The sequence below is a fragment of the Cynara cardunculus genome (assembly GCF_001531365.2).
Source record: "Cynara cardunculus var. scolymus isolate 2C chromosome LG 3, CcrdV1, whole genome shotgun sequence".
NCBI classification, from domain to species: Eukaryota; Viridiplantae; Streptophyta; class Magnoliopsida; order Asterales; family Asteraceae; genus Cynara; species Cynara cardunculus.
The window spans coordinates 19,703,686-19,726,948 of record NC_037530.1 but is presented as its reverse complement, the minus strand read 5'-3'; positions in this window follow the sequence as shown (position 1 = coordinate 19,726,948).

Here is a 23,263-nt window from a genome sequence, read left to right as displayed (position 1 = left end):
TTGCTTGTTCACGCTCAGCTATAGCCTGTTCGTGTTTGACAGTGATGGTTTGGTTTACAATGACTAGATCCTTAAGATTTTCTTCAAGCTTAGTCAACTCTTTGATCTTTGAATGACAAATCTTCAACTGTTCTTGAAGATCAAGATTAAGCATTTATGCTTTAGACTTGCCTTCAAGGCATTGTAAAGGTCCACCACCAGCGTGTCTAATGTTGATAGGCTAGAGGAAGAATAAGTAGAGGGTTCAATTAGGGGACATACCTAAGTAGGTGAGGATGATGAGGGATCATTAGAAGTTGATGTCTCTGAAGCTTCTTCTTTGACATCTTTGTCTATTAAGCAAAGATAGGCCGTATCTTCCTCATCAGATGATGATTCATCAAATGAATCAGCCTAGTCGTGCTCTTCAGCTACAAGACCCTTGGCTTTTCACTAGATGTTCTTCATCTTTTTATACTTCTCCTTCAGTTTCAGGTATTTATCATCCCTGGATTTGAAGGAAAATGGAGTTTTTGAAGATAGAGTCACAGCCATCTTGGACCTACATTCACCAGCAACGTGACCTTTGCGGTGACAGTTGTAGCAGATCGCTGAAGCCTTGTCTATTTTATCAGACTTTGGCATTTCCATTATGGTCAGGGAAGGAGATCTGCTAAAGTTACTTTATTGGCGAATCTCCAAAAAAATTTAATTAATAACGCTAGTGATTCATCAAAATCTACAAGATCAGATTCTGATAAATCCTCAGAGTTAGTAGAATATAACTCAGTAATAATAACAAAAGAAAGAGAAGAAGAAGAAGAAGAAGAAGAAGAAGAAGAAGAAGAAGAAGAAGAAGAAGAAGAAGATGGGATTTCAGATGAAGCTTCTTTAGATATTAGAGCTAAAGGAGAACTCTTCATTTCCCTGAATCTTTAATCAAATTTCTTTTCAGGTGACGAGATTGCTCATGATTGAGCAAAATCTCATAAAGAGTGCTGATAGAAAGATAGGACATGTCATTGGACATCTTGAGACACATGGAATAAGTATCCCATAAATCAGGCAAACATTCTAGAAACTTCGTTAAAGATTTAGAGTTAGAATATTCCCTGCTTACAGTCCTTTAATCTATAAGAAGACAGTTAAAGCGTTGATGTACTTCAAACAAAGTTTCAGTCTTTCCACAGAGAAAGCTTTCATATTGTCTTACTAGATTAATCTTCCTAGATTCTTGAACCTGAGAGGTTCCTTCATATTGAACACATAAAGTTTCCCACATGGCTTTAGAGGTTTCGAGTTTCATCACAGGGTGATAAACCTCATCAGGAAAATACATAGCTATTATAGACCTTGCACGAGTGTCTATAGCTCTCTTCTTCTCATCTTCATTGCTCCATTGATGAGGGAGTTTTGGAATCTGTCGTTCAGAAATCATGGTAGTCGTAGCTATTTCATGAATAGCCGGAGAAATAGCATATGGAATATATGGTCCATTTTCTATATAGTGTAAAATTTCAGGATCCACACCTTCCAGAAAGACGGACATCCGATTTTTCCATAAAACTAAAGTTGTCTCGAATAAAATGGGTGGTTTGGCAAGTGAGCCATTATCTTGAAAGTGTGTGTTTATGTTTTGTAAAGCCATTTGAAAGCAATAAGATTATCTAGAGAAAGAGATAATATAATGCAGAAAACATATAAACAACAAGAATAGAGAATACACTGGTCTAATACCACTTGTTGGTCCCATTAGGGTCTACAAGATGTGTATAACAGTTTGTGGAATGGGGGGATGAATACAAACACAGTAAACTTTTCAAATTTAAAATACATATTGATAAAGAAGGATCAATACATATTTTACAAGATTGTTTGTGGAAAGATAATGTAAATAAAATCTATCTAAACAATCTAAAGTTACACACTTGTTCTTAGCAAATAGAGAAAAGTTTTGATATAAAAGACTTAGAAGGATGTTAGTTCTTTCTGGTGAGAACTATTTAGAATACAAAAAGGGATTCTAACTTGCTCTTGAAGATGAGCATATTGTGTTCTTAGATGTGTTTATTTACTTATGAACGTAAGTTAGGGTTCAAGAGTAAGTATCAGTGAAGAGTATTTTTGCATGGAGATAGAACACATCTATTTATACCCATTGCATTGAGTGCACATTTAATGCAACATGGTAGGGATAGAACGCGTGTCAAGCCTTTATAGAAAGACTTGTCCTTTGCTACAATGAATAGTACAAAAGCCTACTCATGAGCAGACATCCTATCACAAAGTTGGTGGGTATTAGGGTCAATTAATCGGCTCCGTATCGTACTATACTTTAGAGAGGGTATGAATTTGTCCTTTGTGTGTATAAGGACAAGACAAAAACAATCATGCTCAACAAGCTTCTTTTGATCGCTGAATGCTGGAATAACCTGAAGGTCTCTTCAGCATTCGCTGAGGCTTGGGTAGTCTTCACACATGTGTAGATCAGGTTGTAATCACTGAATACCGCTAAAGATCACGTACTCATCAGTCTCTAATCTTCAGTTTCAGTCTTCGACTTTCGCTAAAGATTCTTTGGTGTGAGTTTTGTCTTCTTGAAGTAGCGCTGTCGGTGATGGATTTACATTACAAGTTCTTTAGCGATCACTGAACAGACTCAGTGATGATCGCTAGAACTGAAAGACAAAAACATAAATACTTCGTATAAGGTAAAAGGTATTATCATCAAATCCCTGAGAGAAAGGATCAACAGCTTGCTTTGCAATATTGTTTTTGTCTTGTCCTTCCATACACAAGAGACAAACCCATACCCTATGAAGAGTATAGTACAACACGAAGCCGACTAGTCGACTCTAGTGCCCACCAACTCCACAAAAATGATGTCTACTCATGAATAGACAATTAAACTATTCATTTTAGCAAAGGACAAGCTTTCCTCTTAAAGCTTGACTCATCTTCCAACCCTTCTGATTTGCATTTAATGCAATGGGTATAAATAGATGAATGCTCTATCCATGCAAAATACGCATACACAGAGATTACACTTCTATCTAAAGAACACATACGTTTATCTTCAAGAAAGTTAGAATCCCTCTAAAAAATTCTAAAGTTCTTACCCAAGAAGAACATTCTCCTGTCTTTATCTGTTCGGCAAATCTTTTCTATTTGCTAAGTATACTTGAGTGTAATCTTAGATTGTGTTAGATAGGTTATCTTTAACTTTTCAATTTCTGCAAACAATCAGCAAAAAAACTGTATTGATATTTTTTCTATCAATATATATTTTTAAATATGAAAGTTTTCTGTGTTTATGTTCATCACCCCCTTCTACAAACTTTTCGTCTAAAACTCTTGTAGACGCGGCTGGGACCAACAAGTGGTATCAGAGCAGTGTTTTCTTCTCATCTTGTTTAGTTGTTTGTCTACAATTTGTTATCTTTTTCTTCTCTAGATAATTTATTGTTTTTCAAATGGCTTTGCAAAACACAAGCACAAACTTTCACGATAATGGCTCCTTTGCCAAACCTCCCTGATTTATAAAGAGACAACAATAGTCCGTAGAAAAATCGGATATCTCTTTTCTTGGAAGGTGTGGATCCTGAGATCCCACATTATATAGAAAATGGACCTTATGTTTCATATGCTATATCTCTGGCTATTCCTGAAACAGCTACGACTACCGCAATTTCTGAATGGCAGATTCCTAAGCTCTTTCATCAGTGGAGTGATGAGGACAAGAAGAAGGTGGCTATAGATACTCGAGCAAGATCTATAATATCCATATCTCTTCCTGACGAGGTCTATCACTCTGTGATGAAGCTTAGGACCTCGAAAACCATGTGGGACACTCTTTGTGTTCTGTGTGAAGGTACCTCTCAGGTACAAGTATCGAGGAAGATAAATCTAGTAAGACAATATGAAAGCTTTCTCTGTGGAAAGAATGAAACGTTGTCTAAAGTATATCAAAGATTTAATTGACTTCTTATTGATTTGAGGACGGTTGGCAGAAAATATTCCAACTCTCAAAATTTGATGAAGTTTGTGTAATGTTTACCAGAATCCTGGGATATATATTCTATGTGTCTCAAGATGTCCAATGATATATCCTCCCTCTCTCTAAGTTCTATTTATGGGATACTACTCAATCATGAGCATTCTCGACAACTGAAGAGGAATCTAATCAAGGATTCCATAGATATGAAAAGCTCTCCTCTAGCTTTGATCTCTAAAGATTATTCAGTTGAACTTCCATCCTCTTCTTCTATTCTTCCTTCTTTTGTTTCTATAACAGAGTTAGATTATACTAACTCTGAGGAATTGTCAGAGTCTGATCTCACAGACTTTGATGAATCACTGGATCTTCTAACTAAGTCTTTTAGATGATTTCCCAGAAAAAGTAACTTCCGCAGATCTCCCACACTGACCATTAAGGAAAACCCAAAGTCAGATACTATTGACAAGGCTTCAACGGTCTGCTACAACTATTAACCTAAAGGTCACTTTACGAGTGAGTTCAGGTCAAAGAAGACTACGATGCCATCTTCAAAAACCCCCATCCTCCTTCAAAACCAAAGACGATAAATATCTGAAGTTGAAGGAGAAGTACAAGAAAATGAAGAGTTCCCAGCAAAAAAGCAAAGGTCTTGTCGCTGAAGAACATGATTGGGCTGATTCATCTGACGAATCATCCTCAGATGAGGAAGATATGGCCTATATTTGCTTAATGGCCAAGGATGTCAAGGAAGAAACTTTTGAGATATCAATCTCCAATGATCTCTCATCATCCTCTCCTGCTCAGGTATGTTTCTTGAATGAACCCTCTTCTTCTTCTAACCTATCAACGTTAGATACATTGACAGTTGACCTTTACAATGCCCTGAATGGCAAATCAAAAGCAGAAATGCTTAATCTTGATCTTCAAGAACAGTTAAAGATTTTTCATTCTAAGATCAAAGAGTTGACTAAGATCGAAGATCTTAAAGATCAGGTCATTGTAAACCAGACCATCACTATTGAACGCGAAGACGCTATAGCTGAGTGTGAGCAAGCTATTGCTGAACTCAAGGCTGAAAAGGCTACCATTGAAGGATGGTGCAAAGCTTCGGTCAAAGTCCCTGAGACCATTAACGCTCAGATTCCTACCAAGATTAAGATTGGTCCAGGCATCTCCTATGATCAGGAAGACAGTGTCACTGACAGGTCCCTGCTCAAGTTTGGTACCTTCGTCTCTTCTATTCATGACACTTCTTCTTCTCAGTCTTCTTTTATTGAGAGTCATCTTGAAGGAACTCCTTCGAGTTCATTTTGCAAAGAAGGCTGACAATTCACATAGATCAAGATCTATTCCTTCAGCTTGTGCACCTTCTTCTTCCTTAGGGATAAAGATATTTGAATCTTCTCAGAAATCTAAGTCTAAGATCAAGGTGAATGCTTCACCTAAGGACTCCAAATCCTTAATTGTTTGTCCTAGAACAAATGAGAAGGGAATCCTTAGAGCTTGTCCCTCTTCTTCTCTGGTACTTCCTAGCCCTAAATCTAGCTTCAGCTATAGGAAGTGTAGACACTATGGTGAAACTACACATATTGCTGGCAAGTGTCCTTCTGCCGCCAAGGCTGGTCCTCCAGCCAATGGTAAGAAAGTAGCCAAGGCTGGGAAATCTACCAAGGCGAAATCTTCCACTAAGGTTGTAAAAACAACTAAAGTGCAGAAATCCACTAAGGCCTCCTCTTCAGGCTCAGTGAAGACAACTTGACTCTAAGTCTTAAGCATCATGTGTTGTTCCTCTTACCACTGAAGCCTCTTCTTCAGGCTAAGTGAATACACCTACTGACTCTATTCTTTTAGCATCAAAGGTTGTTTCTAATCCCACTGAAGCGTCTTCTTCAGGTTCAGTGAAGCCTTCTGGTGACACTGAGTCTTCAGTTTCAGTGGATGTTGCCTCTAACACTGCTGGACCCAAATAGAAATGGTACCAAAGCATTTTTAAACTGTTCCCTTATGCAGGTAGTCAAAGAAATTTGGTATCTCGATAGTGGATGCTTAAGACATATGACTGGAGACAAATCCATGCTCATCTACTACAAGGATGAAAGAGGCCCTTCTGTGACCTTTGGATGAAACGGAAAAGGATATACCAAAGTTTTTAGTGTATTCACTAATGGTGCAACCACTTTCAAGTGTGTTGCATATGTTGAAGGACTGAAGCACAATCTTCTTAGCATCAATCAATTGTGTGATAAAGATTTCACAGTGAAATTTTCTAAGAATTCATGCTACATCTTTAACAAGGATGATAAGGTTGCTCTAACCGGTTCTCGTCTAGAAATTGTTTACGTCATCAACATGGATTCTCCTCTTACTGAGAATAGTTGCTTTCTCTCAAAAGCTTTGTCAGATATCAACTGGCAGTGGCACAAATGGTTTTCTCATCTTAACTTCAAGACACTCAGTAAGTTGTCTAGAAATGATCTCGTCACTGGTCTTCCTCAAAACACCTTTGCAAAGGAATCTCTTTTCTCAGCATGTGAAAAAGGAAAACAAACAAGAGCTAGCTTCAATTCTTAGAAAATCTCTTCGGTGACATCTCCACTTTAGCTATTGCACATGGATCTCTTTGGTCCATTTAAGTACAATCCATTACTGGAAAGAAATATACACTCATCATTGTTGATAAGTACTCCAGGTACACTTGGGTCTTTTTTCTCAGATCCAAAAGTGAAGCTCCTGAAGAAATTATATCGTTCATCAAAATGATAGAAATACTTAACAATACTAAAGTAAGATTTATTATAAGTGACCATGAAACTGAATTCAAAAACAATACTATGGATAACTTCTTTGAGAACAAGGGAATCTCTCATAAGTAAGAACTCTTCAACAAAATGGGGTCGCTGAAAGGAGAAATCAAACAATCATTGAGGCTGCTCGATCAATGCTCAGCGAATCTCATCTTCCCATTCTTTTCTTGGCTGAAGCTATCAATATTGCTTGTTTCACTCAAACCCGGTCGCTGATCGTTAAGAGGTTCAAGAAGACAGCTTACGAACTCTTCCATATCAGAAATCCCTCTCTTAGCTTTCTACAAATCTTCGATCGCACGTATTTTATTCTTAACAACTGTGATCAACTTGGAATGTTCGATCCCAAAGTAGATGAAGGAATCTTTCTTGGATATTCTTCAGTATCTAAAGCCTTTGGAGTATTCAACAAACGTCGACAGACAATAAAAGAAACTATTCATGTCACCTTTGATGAATCTCAATTAGCTAATTCTAAAACCATCCTTAATGATGACAAAGAATTAGAAAACTGGATGTTCTCTCATGCTGGACAACCTGAAGTTTCCTTCAGCAATCAACCCAATGTTGATTCTCTAGAAGCTGATGATGATCCACTTATGTTGGTCACGGTTCCAGCATCTTCCTAAATCGAAACGTGGCGCTGGCTGCTACGCTATAAGGGAAATAAAGTTGCGCCTTCACCAAGGCAATTGCTTTTGGTGTAGTGGGTAAGCGCTTGATCCTAACAATTGGTATCAGAGCAGGTCACGGGTTCGAATCCCATGGTGTGCATAATATGCAAGGAGTGCATAATTATGAGAAAGACATGTTGCGCGGCCATTGACTTCTAACGAAGCTCTTATTAGTACCGGCAGATGCTGGGGGGAGATTGTTGGTCACGGTTCCAGCATCTTCCTAAATCGAAACGTGGCGCTGGCTTCTACGCTATAAGGGAAATAAAGTTGCGCCTTCACCAAGGCAATTGCTTTTGGTGTAGTGGGTAAGCGCTTGATCCTAACAACTTATCATTCCAGTTGCAGCTAATAACCAAAGCGAATCTTCTTCAGAGATCCTTGTAGTACCCATTAGTTGCATTCCTTCTTCTACTTCAAACACTAATCAATCCGTGAATGAAATTCCTTCAGCATCTGAACCCCTATCAATTGTTGAATCTGAGGCTCCTTTAGCAATTATTCCTACTGCTGAAGAATCTACAGCTGAAGCCTCATCTTCTGTTCCTGAACTTCAATGCTCATATGACAATCCTCAGCGATGGACAAAAGACCATCCTATTTATCAAATTCTTGGTGATCCAAGTGCAGGTATTCAGACTCATCGTGGTCTAGGTAATATCTATCTCTTTGTCAACTTCCTTTACTTATTTGAACCCAAGAAAATGAATGATGCTATTTGTTAGACCCCATAAGTCTTATGTGTAGAAGTAATGAAGAAAAATAAGTGATAAAGAACCAGAAGGCCGATGGAAGACTTCAAGGCAAAACAGCTAAGTCTGAAGAACAATCAGAGGGACGATGAACTGACCAGAGATGCGATAGAAAGAGCATCTTCATAGCCCCTCTGGGTACCAATACTTGAAGTTTTCCACACTAGTTCAACCAGAGGCATGCGATGAAGATATGAAGATAAGGTTGAAATAGCGCCCCATAGAAGACAGTTGGAGATGACTAATCGACAGCTGGATTCTACAAAGTTTATCTTATTTAGATTGTTTAGATAAGTTTTATCTCTACTAGAAGGTTAGCTAGAAATTCTCCTTTTGATAGTTATCTTAAAATAATTTTCTAGTATAAATAGGTGGTTAGGCCTATTGTAATCTTTGACTCTTTTTACGTTTTTCACAATCATTGGAATAAAGAGAATCCTTGGACACTCAAGCATATTCTTAGAATATTTATCTTTTGTTCTTAAGTGTTCATCTTTTTACTCATCTAAACTACATAATTAGGTTATTCTTAACTTAATTATTAGTATTATTGAGAGATATGGGATCAACAAATGGTATTAGAGCAAATTGATTGTTTTTCAATCAAAACGATCATTAAAATCTCTCAATTCTCCTTTTTCATTCATACACAAAATTTGTAAAAATCTTCTCTAAAAACTTAATTTTTTCTCTTCCAAATCTTCAATGGCCAACTGGAAGTCTATTTACAGTGTTGGTTCTCTTACCAAACCTCCAACTCTTCAAAGAGAAGAGTATCCACAATGGAGGATAAGGATGGTAAACTTTCTGCAAGGGATGGACAGAAATCTTCTGTGATCTGTCATGGAGGGTCCCTACATTCCACAAACTCTTGTTCCAAAAGTCCCAAGAACGAGTACCACAACAGAAATTCCAGCCTACTACATGCCCAAGGACGAGAAGCATTGGGATGAAGATGACATGGAGCAAGCAGAGACTAACAAGAAGGCCAAAAGATTAATTATCATGGCCATTCCAAGTGAAATCTTCCAATGCCTCGATGCATGCTCTACAGCAATGGAACTATGGGATGAGTTGGCAAGTCAATTAGAAGGAGGAGCAAAAACGAAGAAAAATTGTAGAGCTCAATGTCTCAATGAATATACAAACTTCAAAGCCCTTACTGATGAACCAATTCAGAAGACGTATGATCGTTTCAAAACTTTGATCAATCAATGTCGACGAAACGACATCTTCAGGACGAAGGAAGAAAATAATGTGTTATTCCTTAAAAGTCTCGGCGATGAGTGGACTCAGCTGTCGATGTCCCTCAAAGCAAATTAGGACTTAGGCAGCTGGTCACTTCATGACGTATATGGAACGCTTGCTGCACAAGAGAATGATGTCATGAAGAAGAAAGTATCCATCGGTGGACCCCTTGCTCTTGCTGCAGAAGAAAAGAATGTTTCAAGGGCCTCCACCAGTGACCATAAGAAAAAAGGAAAGAAAGCACTAGTAGTAGAATCATAAATCGAAGACGAGACATCCGAATCAGATGATGATATCAAAGCCTTTGCCAAATCTGTGGCCTTGATCACAAAACAGTTCCAAAAGAAGTTCATCAAAAAGCCCTATGAAAGAAGAGACTTTAGAAGGGAGAAGTACCAGCCATCCTATGAAAAGAAGCCATCGAAATCTATCAGAGGGAAGACAGAAGAGAGGGAAGAGAAGAAAGAGAAGACATAAGAGAGGAGAAGAGAGAAGACAGAGACGGAAGGAGGAATGACCTTCGTTGCTTTAGATGCGGAAAAATCGGTCATTTTTCAAAAGAATGCAGAGGACGTCTGGTGAAGGATGCAGACTATTACAAGAACAAATATAAATATCATCCTCAAGAGCGAAGCCTGATGGCTGAAAAAGGAAATTGGGTGTCTGATTCTTCGTCTGATGAATAAGACAAGGCACTCATCTGTCTCATGGCCACGTCCAATGCAGGATCCGCCTCTGACTTTGATAAACGGGTATGTGAGTCTTCTTTAAATGAAACCAACTCTGCTCCATCTGAGCTAGATTTAAGGGTAATAAAACTTTCAAAGGACTTCTTGCAACTCAAGGAAAAATTAAACATTAAAAAATCTAAAAGACTTAAAGTGGAAGAAGTCTGTTTCTACAAAAGAGAGACTGATCTTCTAAACGAAGAAAAAGCTGAACTTGTCAAGGAAAAGACTCGCATCGCCACTCTTAAAAATCATAGGAAGAAAAGCTTATGAACTTAAACAAGCGAATAACCAAGGACTTAGAAAAGAAGGCAAAGGCCTTAAAGGAATCCGAAGCAGAGAGGCTCAACTCAGTTACTCTCACAGATTTCCTTCAAAAAGAAAGGGAGATCTTTCACCAGAAACTTCAAACCAATGAACTTCTGATGAAGAAATACAAGAATACCCAAAATGTGTACGAAAAGCTAAACGGTCAAACGAACACTCAAGGGATTGGATTCAATGAATTGGACTCCTTCATTGAAACAAAGAAATCCACCCTTGAATCCACTTTCAAACTTGGATGCATTCAAAAACCCGACTTTTTCCCTAAACCTAAAGCATTTTAAAAGAGTTAAAGTCGATAAAAAAACTATCATCTTAAAACAGGATTTTAAAAACGTGGTGTACGCGAGCAGTACATGTAAGAATTCTGATGAAGGGAACGATGTCTTCACATCAGAGACCAATGGAAACCCTATGGTTAAATCAGAGTCTCTGGTCGTCAATCCCACTTCATCAGCAAGTGTTGTTGATGAAAAGGAGAATCTTTGTAAGGAACCGTCATCTGATGAATCGATGAACCATCCAAGTAAAATTGGAAGTTCATCTAAGTCAGAAATGATGGAACCCCCAACAGATCACTCTGTAGCATCAACCTCTGAACCCACACCTCCCACAGACATCCATGATAATTTCGATTTCGAGAAATCAGCGAAAGACTTTCTTGATTTTGAATCTGTTGATCCTAGATCTCTCAATAACACTAATAATTAAGTTAAGAATAACATAATTATGTAGTTTAGATGAGTAAAAAGATGAACACTCTAACAAAAGATAAATATTCTAAGAATATGCTTGAGTGTCAAAGGATTCTCTTTATTCCAATGATTGTGAAAAACATAAAAAGAGTCAAAGATTCTGATAAGTCCAGAAATCATATAAACATGATGTAATCTTCAAGAATCATGATGAGCATAAAGGGTAGAAAGAATATTATCAAAGGATGATTTGATTGAGAGTGAGAGAGAATTACAACACTAATCTTGATAATTCTGCTAATGACGATTGTTAATGACAATTACAAGGAAATTATTATTTATACTAGGAAATAGTAAAGGCTACACTATTACAAAACAATTACACTAAGGAGAAACTTGAATACAACTTTAAAGCTCTAACTTGAACCTAACATTCTCCCCCTTTGGATTCAAGTTTGGACTATTGTGAATTTCGTTTTGCGTAGTCCAAGAATCTTCTCCAACCTTCTCAAAGCATTCCTATATTGGATCTTTTCCTCGAGCAAGTTTATTGCATTGATTAGCAAATATCTTTCTTTAGAACTCATCCGTTCAGATTCAGCAGCTTTATCGTTCATCACCCTCTTCAAGTCAAGTGCCCTTCTTACTAATTTGATCGTACCGTCAAAATATTTATTCAACTCGCTAAACCTCATGAACTTCTTTACTTGTAGTTGTGCATAATAGACGACTCCGAACTCTGGGCTTTCATGAACCATATGCACTGGATAGCCTTCAATGTCTTCTAGGTCTTGATTCGGTCTTTTAAGATTGATGATTCGCTTATTGTCTTCAAGCCCCTTCTGTACATCAATGACCATTGCCAGTTTCACATGACATCGTATAAACCTCTTGATTGCTTCAAGAGCAACCAATTCTCCTTCTTTTCTGATCGTCATGTTTTTGAGTTCAAAATACTTATATTCAAGGTCATCTAAGTATAAGTTCGAGAAGTGTGCTTCGCTGAATCTCCAAATCTGACCTTCCTGCCTTGTTACAGTGAAAACAGGATACCAGATTCTCAATAATTTTTTAGCATCTATTTGTTTGATCGTCACAATCCGATGCTTTGTACGAACTTCACTGATTGGTTGACACTTGGCTTTCAGAAGATGACGGTATTCAGTACGATATTCCCTTGTTTGCTTATGAATACCTTGAACTTTATCGCCACTTAGCACTTTTCTATGTCGGATGAAGATTCCAAAGTAGATATATTCCAAATAAGGCTCTCGGATCCTTGCTCGATCATATCCAGGAAAGTTAGCTCTTCTATGAAATGGCACATAGTCTCTGGTGAAAATTTCAGTTAGATCAACATGTTCTCTTTGAGCTGTAATGACTGGCGCATCAGATAGGACTGCAGTGGAAGATTCTGGAGCAGACTGATGTTCTTCTTGAATAGGAAAGACTAGATCTTCATCATCAATATCGCCTTCAAAGTCAAAATAGATCCCAGTCGATTCGTCTATATTGTCAATATCTTCTCCAAAGTATTGCTCTCCACCCAGAGTTTTAGAGAACACTTCGTTGAAACCAACGTTGGCATACAAGTCCAGAAGCATCCTTGTTCCTACTGTGGAGTCCGCCGGCTTTTCAACCATTGGCTCAATCGTAGGACTTGTCTCCAAACCTTCACCTTCAACTACAATAGCCTCAATTGTTCTTTCCCTAACTGATTCCGGGGCAGAAACTTCAGCAGTAACATCTTGAGCTGATGGCTCCTCACCCACCCTTGCACCTTGTTCAGATGTCTCAGCCAATCTCTGTCTTTTTCTCTCCCCCTCATGACTATCAGGATCATCCTGATAGGTTTTTAGAAGACCAAAACTTCGTAATTAGTATTTATCTTACAATTAGATGGAATTTTAAAATAAACTTTTTTGGATTGAAGAGATATTAATTGGGATAATTATTTAATTATCGCAAATAACCCAAACGTCATCAAACACGCGCCTGCCATTCCAACAGCCTGTTCCCCATAAACCCTTTCAAATTACCCTTCCATCAACCCCATTTAGACACGTGTCCACCAACATTAATGACACGGTGCAGATAAGACGACCCACTATCACCCTAACAAATCACCTTTTTGCCAAACGTCTCCTTCAATAATCATTATTCTTTTAAATATTATTTCTTAAACCAAAACCATTCCCTTTCTACCCTTATATATACCCATATTCTCCAAACTATTTCTTCTTTACGCTTCCAAAACCTTCAAGAACACCAGACGAACAGTAATAAAAAAACCTACAACTCTCCAACAATGGCATCCTCAGCTTCCCACGAATCACATAACAATGACAGCCACGTACAATCAACCGGCGCAGACAGCCGTGCACTGGTCTTTCAACCCATCAAGCCCAACAACCATGCCATAGACCTGCGAACCAACTTGTTTGAAGACAGGTTCGCAATCATGATTGAATTCTTCCAAAACTGCATCCTCCAACCTGCTTTAACCTTGTCTGACAATGATGTACCTCTCAAGTACGTACAACAATACTGGCAGATGTGCGAATTCTACCCCGAGAACTGTGGTATCATGGGGGACATTGATGTCCTAAATGACATTGTTTGCTCAGTCAAAATTTCCCGCGCAAAGGTCTCTGAGGTACTATGCATCCCCACTCGCCAAGAACTCAACATTGAACATTACGCCGAGCCACCCACGAGTTCTGAGATACTCCGATTCATCAAGATGTTGGGTTACAATCGTGACCTACGCAAGGCGTCTGACTTCAAGAGGCAGTTCTTGCCCCCCAATGTGGAATATGTTCTTCTCAATCTTGAACCGAGCCCTCACTTGCAAGCTCGGGTCAATGGATCAAGGGAACCTAAACATTATGACGATAATGTATGGGCTCTTCTTCTACCTACCGCTGGACTACGCCCTTCTCATTTACAATGAGATCCATGCAGCGGTGATCAAGAAGTGCAAGCTCAAGGCCATGGGAAAGCCTTTGACTTCTGTCCTCTTCCCGTGTTTCCTTGCCCTCTTCATAAGGGGCACGATGAGAAGACTCGGCCTACCGGCCAAAGAACTATATACTCCTCAGTTCTTGATGAACGACCATCGCCCAACGATTTCCAAGGATGGATACACGATAGAGAGGACCGTCTCAAGGGCCATGCTCAGCGTCAAACCAGAGACGTCTGAGATTAGGCAAAAGTATGAATGCTCTCTGCTGTCCCAAGAACCGAGGGTAGCTACCCCAGAGCACATAGAGCCATCCCCCGATACAAACGAGGAAGCGCAGGAGTTGTCTTCATCGGATGATGAAGATGATGATGATGATGATGATGATGACACTCCTCACGCATCCCCCGGTCCCACAAACACAATTCCCACATCCCCTTCCCAAAGGGCAACCACCACTACTACCCCTGGCGATCAATGTCAAAGGGGTATTGAACAAGGACGACCCAGTCCAATCCTCACCCAAGCCAGCCATCCAGAGGCCACTCTTCAAGCCTCTGGAGATGAATTTTCCGAGGAACCACACCATCCATCGCCTCTCTCCCAAAAAGGAGGCCATGAAGAAATAAGAGCCACTTCGCCTCAAGGCTCGACACCACCTTCCACACACCTAGAAGCATGTGTTGCTTCTGGCATTGATATGCCCCAAGATCGTTCAGAGTGATCTCCCTTTCATGCACAACCCCCTTGGATACTTGATCTAGTGAAGGGGACACACATCTACTTCCCTTCCTCGGCCTCTGAAGCTGAAGAAGAAGAAGAAGATGTAGCAACATTTGAAGATAGCTCCTCATTAGACGGCTATTGAGGACTCGATGGAAGTCTTTCATTGCCCATATTCTTATAAGGCAATGAAGGCGCCTCTAGAGCTGAGGCACAACCTGTCGTATCTGTTGTTGCAAGGGTTACCCCAATTGCTGATCTTGTTACAAAGGGTGAGTTTTAGGCTTTTGCCGACTCGATTAAGCGGTCCTTTGATGACCTTAAACTCATCTTAACAAGGGTTGTCGAGACCCCCTTCCCATCCATTGGTCTCACCCCAATTCGATAATCCCTTGCCACGCTCGACACCCAAGCCAAGGAAAATGCCACCCGCCTCCAAATGCTACAACAAACCATCACCCAACACCACAACACTACATCCTCCTTTTCCACCCTTCGACACCAAATAATGATGAACTCTATCGCCACCCTCATGGCCCAGGAAACTGCGACCGATGAGGCTATAGCTTCCATCACTACCCACTTAAACACCATCAGCAATACCCTCAATACTCTCCCAACCACCATACTCTCCCAAATCCCTCAACCAACCCCACCCCTAACCACATCCATCGAAGAAGCCTTAGCCTCCCTCTCCACCCAAATGGCCACCATACAAACCACCCTTACCTCTCTCCCAGCCACTATATTAGCCCAAATACCCCAACCACCCCCACGTCCACCACCTTCTACAGTACCATCATTTGATGGAGCTCTCTCCTCCTTCGCTGCAGAGCTGAAGGATATTATAGCCAACTTTCCCATCCCACCACCCTCATCCACATCAACCTCCATCCCTCCTCAAGCCTTAACATCCACCACCACAGAATGGTTTCAGAAAGTCATCAGAGACAGGTTAGGCAGACCTCATGTGCCGATAGGTGAGGGACAAACACTTATTCATGAGATCTCGACAGTCATCCAATTCCGTAGACTGTTAATGTGCTTTTGGGAGATATCACAAAGAAGACCATGAATGAAGTTTTTCTTCTGCTTTGATTTGTAATATCTTTTGTTTCATCATTGTAAGAATTCATCATTTAGTCCAATAAAAAATTTGGCAAAAGATGTTTTTCTTTAGACTAGCCTCTGTTCATCACTTATGATTTAAGTGTTCCTAGATTAGTTCATGTTTTTTCTTTCATTACTTAGGGGGAGTTTTTGACCCTATAAGTCTTATGTATAGAAGTAATGAAGACAAACAAGTGATGAAGAACTAGAAGGCCGATGAAAGACTTCAAGGCAAAACAGCTAAGTCTAAAGAATAACTAGAGGGTCGATGAACTGACCAGAGATGCGATGGAAAGAGCATCTTCATAACCCCTCTGGGTACCAACACTTGGAGTTTTCCACACTAGTTCAACCAGAGGCATGGGATGAAGATATGAAGATAAGGTTGAAATAACGCCCCATGAAAGACAGCTGGAGATGACTAATCGGTAGCTGGATTCTACAAAGTTTATCTTATTTTGATTGTTTAGAAAAGCTTTATCTCTACTAAAAGATTAGGTAGAAATTCTCCTTTTGGATAGTTATCTTAAAGTAGCTTTCTAGTATAAATAGGTGGTTAGACCTAGTGTAATCTGATAAGTCCAGAAATCATACAAACATGATTTAATCTTCAAGAATCATGATGAACATAAAAGGTAGAAAAAATATTATCAAAGGATGATTTGATTGAGAGAGAGAGAGAAAATTACAACATTAATCTTGATAATTCTGCTAATGACGATTATTAATGACAATTACAAGGAAATTACTATTTATACTAGGAAATAGTAAAGGCTACACTATTACAAAACAATTACACTAAGGAGAAACTTGAATACAACTTTAAAGCTCTAACTTGAACCCAACAGTTTTTAGTCACAAAAGCTGCAATTTTATATAATCTTTAAAATGTTTTCAATTAAAGATGGATTTTTGGTTCAAAATAGTTTTGTCATGGAACCAGAGGCGCTCTGGTTGGTCATGACTTTTTGGATGGGGAACCAGAGGTCTCTGGTTAAGAATGATGAACTTTTTCATCGTTGGAATGTTGGGTTTTAAGACTAAGAGACTCTAGATAGACAAACAGAGGCTCTGGTTAAGCATGAAAAACCCTTTATGTAGGACCAGAGGGGCTCTGGTTGAATGGAACTTATGAGTCATCATTTGTATAGCATTTTGGTGATCCGAAGGCTCTGGATAGACGAACCAGAGGCTCTAGGTGAAAAAATGCATGTTTTTGTGCAATATAGATGCATGATGATGAATGCAAAAACTCCCCCTCAAATGATGCATAGGGTTGTGTATTGAGTTAAAAACTCCCCCTAGAGTCAATAATGTGATTGGTTTTGATGACCAGAGGCTCTGGTCTATAGAACCAGAGGCTCTGGTTGTGAATGACGATGCAAACATATAGGGAATTTGGTTAAGTGCATGTAAATGGATATAAAAAAGATGGGCCTTTGAGACCAGAGGGATCTGGTTCCAAAGACTTTGAATCCAGAGGCTCTGGTCTTTGGAACCAGAGGCTCTGGTTGTGAAGGCGATGCATATATGGTTGATGAATGTAATAAAAAGATGTATTTGAAGTCCAATTAGGACCAGAGGGGCTCTGGTCACAAAGGACTTGGAAACTAGAAGCTCTGGTCTTTGGAACCAGAGGCTCTTGTTCCACAAATGATGAAATATGACTAAGTTATATGTATGAAAGAATGAGGGAGACCAACTTTGAGACCAAAGAGGCTCTGGTCTCGAAGGATTGGAATGCAGAAGCTCTGGTCTTTAAAACCAGAGGCTCTGGTTGAGAAGAAGGTACTTAGTGTAAAAATCACCAAGTATTGGTTTTGGACCAGAGGGGCTCTGGTTCCAAAGGCTATGAAAATGTTTGGCCAAAAATTTAAACAAGTATTTCTAATTGGCCAGAGGCTCTGGTCTTTAGAGTACTTGGTGTTTTATGGCCAAAATGATATATATCACTTATAGGCATGACCATGAGATATTGAGGATCTCTAGTTTCAAACTATGGATTGCCTCTAATTGGTGAGATTCAACATACCCATCTTGCTGACWAGAAATAAAAATATTTTCTCATCAAGATCTTTTGTGAAAATGTCAGCAAGTTGAATCTCAATAGGAACAAAGTACATCTCTGTATTACCTTTTTCAACATTGTCTTTCAGAAAGTGGTACCTTACATCGATGTGTTTGGTCTTAGAATGCTGCACAGGATTTGCAGAGATGGCTATTGCACTCTTGGAGTCACAGCAGATAGGAATCTTTTCATATTGAAATCCATAGTCCTTAAGCTAAGTCTTCATCCAGAGAACTTGTGAACACCAACTTGCAGCAGCAACATATTCTGCTTCTGCTGTAGAAGTTGAAACACAATTTTATTTTCTGGATATCCAACTTACCAGCTTATCCCCCAAGAGTTGACAACTTCCAAACGTGCTCTTTCTATCAAGCTTGCAACCTGCATGATCTGCATCTGTGTACGCTATTAGATCAAAGCCAAAGTTCTTTGGATAACAGAGACCCAATGAAAGGGTTCCCTTGAGGTATCTAAAGATCCTCTTGACCGCAGAGAGATGAGATTCTTTAGGATTGGATTGATACCTTGCACAGAGACATGTAGAGAACATGATATCTGGTCTACTAGCGGTTAGATACAGGAGGGATCCAATAATGACTCTGTAGGTTGTGACATCTACATATTTGCCTGATGGATCAACAAATAACTTAGCTCCTGTAGCCATGGGTGTTCTCATCAATGATGAATTTGAGAAAGAGTATTTCTTCAGAAGGTCAGTCACATACTTGGATTGATTGATGAAAATTCCTTCTGAAGTTTGTTTTATTTGAAGACCAAGGAAGAAACTAAGTTCTCCCATCATACTCATCTCAAATTTGCTTTTCATCAGCTCTGAGAATTTTTTGCAATGTTTTGCATTTGAAGAGCAAAATATGATGTCGTCCACATATATTTGTACAAGTATTATGTCACCTTTATGCTACTTGAGAAAGAGGGTTGTATTGATTGTACCATTTTCGAATCCATTATCGATGTGAAAGGTGGAGAGAGTTTCATACCAGGCCCTGGGTGCTTGTTTCAGCCCATAGAGGGCTTTGTCCAGAAAGTAGACGTACTCTGGATGCTTTGGATCTTCAAACCCAGGGGGCTGCTGCACATATACTTCTTCTTGAAGCTTACCGTTGAGGAAGGCAGACTTGACATCTATCTGATAGACCTTAAAGCCTTTATGTGCTGCATAGGCTAGGAATATCCTGATGGCTTCAAGTCTTGCGACGGGAGCAAATGTCTCATTGTAGTCAATCCCTTCTTCCTGACAGTAGCCCTTGGCAACAAGCCTGGCCTTGTTCCTTATTACTATGCCATCTTCGTCCTTCTTGTTTCTGAAGACCCATTTGGTTCCTATGGTCTCTATTAAAGTCAGAGTCCTGAACTTTTGTGTCCAGAAGTCATAGGTGTGGAATCATAAAAGGACACATTGATGCTTTCGATGACAATCTTTGTTTTTTTGATGTAGACTCTGTAGGCCTTTGCAGTTTGAGAATATCCCAGAAAGATCCCTTCATCTACTTTCTTTTCGAACTTGCCAAGATATTCCCTATCATTGAGTACAAAACATTTGCACCCAAAGACATGGAAATATTTGACATTTGGTCTTCTTTGATTGATGAGCTCATAGGGTGTCTTCTGATGCCTCTTGTTGATGATAGACCAATTCTGGGTGAAGCAGGCAGTGGAAATAGCTTCAGCCCAGAAGGTGATTGGTAACTCCGATGAAGCAAGCATGGTCCTTGCTGCTTCCACAAGGGTTTTGTTCCTTGCTGCTTCCACAAGGGTTTTGTAAAAACAACCGATGGTATGATAGGATTTTCATCCCCTGCATTTACTTCTTCATTTTCGTCGAATAAAAAGAAAGTTAGACATTCATGTCCTAAAAATATTAATTGCCAATGTTTACCTCTTTTACAAAACTTGAGGAACCACATGTTAACCCGTCGCTGCATATTTTCCAAACACGTCTATCGCTATAATGATAAAACCAATGAAAACGTGAAAAAGCCCAAGTCTAAGGTCATGGGAAATGCAAACAAACCCAAGCCTGCAAAGGCTAAGGGTAATAGAAATCAGCCCACTCCAAAGAGGGCTAATAAAAAGAGAGAGGTATCTCCCACTAACCAACGTGAACCCATTATGAAATGGGTACCTAAAACCCCTTAATTTGTCTTGTAGGACCAGCATGTGCAACCATGGTATATGGATTCAGGTTGCTCCAGGCACATGACTGGTGACAAAAGTCAGCTGTCCTCCTTCATTGAGAAATCTGGAGGCTCTGTCACTTTTGGAGACAACAGTAAGGGCACCATCAAGGGATACGACACTCTCATAAAAGGCAACATCTCCATCAACAAAGTGGCTTATGTTGAAGGTCTCAAGCACAACTTACTAAGCATAAGCCAGTTCTGTGACAAGGGTCTTGAAGTCCGATTTCGCAAGGGTTTCTGCATCATCAAAACACAGCCCGGCCAAACTATCATCAAGGCAAAGCGAGAAGGAAATCTCTATCTTCTGGATTTTCAATCCCCTGTGGGACATGACACCCTCTGCCTTGTATCCCATAAGAGCGATGAAAATTGGCTATGGCATCAAAAGTTCTCACATCTCAACTTTTATGTTCTATGGAAGCTAGCCAAACAGAAGCTGGTCAAGGGGATTCCAGATCTCAATTTTGAAAAAGACTATCTGTGTGCTCAGCCTGCGAGATGGGAAAGCTGAAACGGGCCTCGCATAAAACTAAGTCAGAAACCTCCTGCACCATGCCCTTGGACGTGATCCACTTATATCTCTGTGGGCCCATATCTACACAAAGCCTCTCTGGAAAGAAGTACATATTGGTACTAGTTGATGAATACTCCAGATACACCTGGGTTGAGTTTGTAAAGAAGAAATCAGATGTTCCTGACCTACTCATTGGGATGATGAAAAGGCTTCAAGTCCTTCTGCAACGCAAACTCATAAAAGTTAGAAGCGATAATGGAACTGAATTCAAAAATGCCAGAATCGATGAATACCTCATCAGTAAAGGCATTTCCCAAAACTTTTCAGCAGCCAGAACTCCACAACAGAATGGAGTGGTGCAGCGAAGGAACAGAACCCTCGTGGAAGCAGCAAGGGCCATGCTTGCTTCATCGGAGTTACCAATCACCTTCTGGGCTGAAGCTATTTCCACTGCCTGCTTCACCCTGAATAGGTCTATCATCAACAAGAGGCACCAGAAGACACCCTATGAGCTCATCAATCAAAGAAGACCAAATGTCAAATATTTTCATATCTTTAGACGCAAATGTTTTGTATTCAATGATAGGGAATATATTGGCAAGTTCGACAAGAAAGTAGATGAAGGGATCTTTCTGGGATATTCTCAAACCGCAAAGGCCTACAGAGTTTACATCAAAAGGAAAAAGATTGTCATCGAAAGCATCAATGTGTCCTTTGATGATTCCACACCTATGACTTCTGGACACAAAAGTTCAGGACTCTGACTTTAATAGAGAGCCTCTGATTCATCACTTGGCAAACCCAATGAACTAGAGTTAGCTCACCAATTTGAGGACATCTTCGAAGAAGAAGTAGCCTCTGGACATGCACCCAATGCTAAACTCCCTTCCAGAGCCGATGAAGAACATGAAGTCTCCAACACTGAAGGTCAATCTCTTTCTGAAACTCATGTTACTTCACCTTCTACTTCTTCTATGTCTTCAGATCCAGAAGATAAATCTGGAGATGATCTCTTCGAGGGGGAGCAAGCAGTTCTATCGATCAATGAAGAACTACATCCTGTTGCTCCATAACCTCAATCTTGCACCAAGTGGACAAAAGACCATCCACAACACCAGATCATTGGTGATCCAACATCTGGTGTCAAGACGAGATCCGCAACAGCAAATCAATGCCTCTTCGCCAACTTTCTGAGCATGATCGAACCGAAGAAGATTTCTAAAGCCTTACAAGACCCAAGCTGGATAGATGCAATGCAAGAAGAACTACTCCAGTTTAAAAGAAATAAAATATGGTCCCTCATGCCTCTGCCCAAAGGGAAAATGGCCATAGGAACCAAATAGGTCTTCAGAAACAAGAAGGACGAAGATGGCATAGTAATAAGGAACAAGGCCAGGCTTGTTGCCAAGGGCTACTGTCAGGAAGAAGGGATTGACTACAATGAGACATTTGCTCCCGTAGCAAAACTTGAAGCCATCAGGATATTCCTAGCCTATGCAGCACATAAAGGCTATAAGGTCTATCAGATGGATGTCAAGTCTGCCTTCCTCAACGGTAAGTTTCAAGAAGAAGTATATGTGCAGCAGCCCCCTGGTTTTGAAGAACCAAAGCATCCAGAGTACGTCTACTTTCTGGACAAAGCTCTCTATGGGCTGAAACAAGCATCCAGGGCCTGGTATGAAACTCTCTCCACCTTTCTCATCGACAATGGATTCGAAAAAGGTACAATCGATACAACCCTCTTTCTCAAGAAGCATAAAGGTGACATACTACTTGTACAAATATATGTGAACGACATCATATTTGGCTTTACAAATGCAAAACATTGCGAAAAATTCTCAGAGCTGATGAAAAGCAAATTTGAGATGAGTATGATGCGAGAACTTAGTTTCTTCCTTGGTCTTCAAATAAAACAAACTTCAGAAGGAATTTTCATCAATCAGTCCAAGTATATGACTGACCTTTTGAAGAAATACTCTCTCTCAAATTCATCATTGATGAGAACACCCATGGCTACAGGAGCTAAGTTATTTGCTGATCCATCAGGAAAATCTGTAGATGTCACAACCTACAGAGGCATGATTGGATCCCTCCTGTATATAACCGCTAGTAGACCAGATATCATGTTCGCTACATGTCTTTGTGCAAGGTATCAATCCAAACCTAAAGAATCTCATCTCTCTGCGGTCATGAGGATCTTTAGATACCTCAAGGGAATGTAACAACCCTCATATTCCAAATACATATAATTCACATCATCATTCTTATAATACTAAAAATAGTATTATTACAAAACATGAACTATCAAAATGTATCTTTAATACATATGCATAACAAACTAATATTAACAATTAGACTTTTCCCTTGCCTTTATGTTTTTCGCGGATTACACCGCCCATTACTCTCTCGCGGTTACACCGCCCATTACACTCTTGCGGTTACACCGCCATCTCACACGCAGATTACACTGCTCATATCACTCTC